We start from the raw sequence: 2463 nt of genomic DNA, 5'->3' as shown, positions 1-2463 counted from the left end.
TGACTTGTTTCTTTGTCTTGTAGTGGACAAAATAGTTAAATCAAGGTTCAAAATGTTGATACAGCCTGATACGCTGGCAGGGGCATACTGAACTGTATCGGGGCTCGCTCGTTTTTTAGTTGATTTTTTAAAACCTGGTTTAGAGGGTTGGTTTAAGGCCCGTCTACCCCCTGAACCGGGTTAAACCCCAGAACACCCCTCACAGCACCAATGTAATGGATTGTTAAAAATGTGCATGTAACCTCATGATTGCATCATTTTACTGAGAGAACATTACAATACTACATAGAATTGGAACATGGGGCGTACGTAGACCAAGGAGCCAATACTGAAGAATTGGTGGGTCCATCAACTCAATGTGGATCTCTAAAAGGAGTTCACATCTGTGCCCCACAAAGTCCTACAGCACATTTTCATCATGTATTGGGAACATTTCCCGATAATAATACCAGTTCCGATAATGACATTATCGGGAGATGTTCCCAATACATGGCGGAGATGTGCTGTTGGACACTGTGCGGCGCCCCCTTGTGGGGCGCAGATCTGAACTCCTCTAGAAGATGTTAGAGGGACGAGGGACTATTTATCCACTTCCATCTGTCTATCACCCATTAGAACCTCTAAAGTCAAATGCCAACTAACACTCTCACCATCTCTCCCTATAAAGAAAACAGAAAAAAGGCCCCAAGGGCCTACCTCTCATTGTCAAAGACACCATGACAACTTGTTCAAAAAATAAGGTTGGGAACCAAGTTGCCCAAAGACACGTATGCTTCCCTTTAAGTCCGCCCACTATGCTTCTCCTTATCTACAACCTTTATAGTTTCTACTTTCAAGTTTCAATTCTGTTTGTTACACACTCTCCTTTCCCTTCAAAAATTCATCACTTCACTTCCAATAAAGTTCGAAATATCACAAGGTATTGGTTTATATCCTATAATGTATATGGGTTTTGAAAAATTCATCACTTCACTCTAAGGTTTTGTTTGTTTTTGGAAAGTTACTTATCCGGATTAGTGTTTCTCAAGAAAAACATATTCGGGTAAGTACATTTATCCATGTTCTTTTATTTCTTAGATATACAAGGCAATCTTTCTTTCAACGATAAAAAACCATTATTAAAAGTAAAAATTTGTCTCTTCCAAGTGTTTGCAACTTATTCCTCAATTGGAAAAGTCACTTATCCACCTAAGAGATGAGTATCACTTACCTGGATAAGTGATACATAGGGAAAATAAAATTTCCATGAACACCACATAAATCTAAAAAAAGAACATAGGTATCTTAGTCAATGGGAATCAAAATCCCATTAACCAACTTTCCCCCTCTTGGAATCCAAAAAATGAGCGGGTCCTAAAGTGTAATCTTTAGATCCCATTCAGTCTTAATTACTTAACCCTAAAATGTTAGTTGTTAAAGAAGATTAAAAAACTTCAAGAGAGGTTTCAACAATTCACACTAAAATTAATTATGCAGCTAACTTGATTGGGTCACTTTTTTTACCTCCACCCCCAGGAAAGAGAAAATCATTTTTCTTGTTAAAGAAGGAAAGAATATTTGATCATGATGAGGGCGGATTTGGCCCTCCAATGACATTGTGACTCATGGCATTTCAGAACAGCTAGATGACACCTAGACACCACCTAAGTGATGATTTGGAGTCCCAGATCACGGCTCATCTTTACCACCGACTTGGCAACCTACCTTTATCGTCGACCTGGCGACCTGCCTTTACCGCTGACCTGGCGACTTGACTTTGCGTCGACCTAGTGACCTCGACCACAACTTAGGTTAGCTTGCAACACCTCGTCTAGGGTCATCCTGTAGCACCTCGTCACTAGCCGAATTGACCTTGACACGAGGAGTGACCTCCTTCGAGGGCTTATTGACTTTATTAAGGACCGGGCGGTGACTTGTGAGATGTGCTCGTTGATAAATTCGACATGCATATCTTCACGCTCCTAGGTTTCTTGAAAGTTCGCCCACGTACCGAATGTTCCTGATGATGGTCAATGTGCATGGCGGTTACCTCCGAGGATTTTGGACCGGTTAGGCACGACCTCCCGGAAATCTCGGATGTGGTGCGTGAGGCCCACACCAAACAATGCCTATATAAAGGCACCAACCCCAATGGCACAAGAGAGAGCCGAGTAAGCACATTCTAGCTTTTATACCTTTTGATTTTAGCTCGCGATCTACTATGAGAGTACTAACTTAATCATCAGAGCAACCTCACCGGGTTAGTCACCCCGGGTCCTCCAACATTGATTCCTTGCAAGTTTCTCTAAAGAGCTACCCATCTCGGCAATCAACCTATCTTGGCACAGAATCTACTCCCCAGCTCGGCCTAGTCAGCTTAACATCCAAGTCCTCATCCAGCAAAAATCCTCCACTTCAGCCTTTGAGTCATCGGTCATCGGCCACCTGGAAGTAGTCCGAACAACAGGGTGCTGCCAAAAAACT

The sequence above is a fragment of the Nelumbo lutea genome, chromosome 3, assembly GCF_056320005.1.
Source record: "Nelumbo lutea isolate HS-2025 chromosome 3, American lotus-T2T, whole genome shotgun sequence".
Lineage (NCBI taxonomy): Eukaryota > Viridiplantae > Streptophyta > Magnoliopsida > Proteales > Nelumbonaceae > Nelumbo > Nelumbo lutea.
This window is presented reverse-complemented; position numbering follows the sequence as displayed.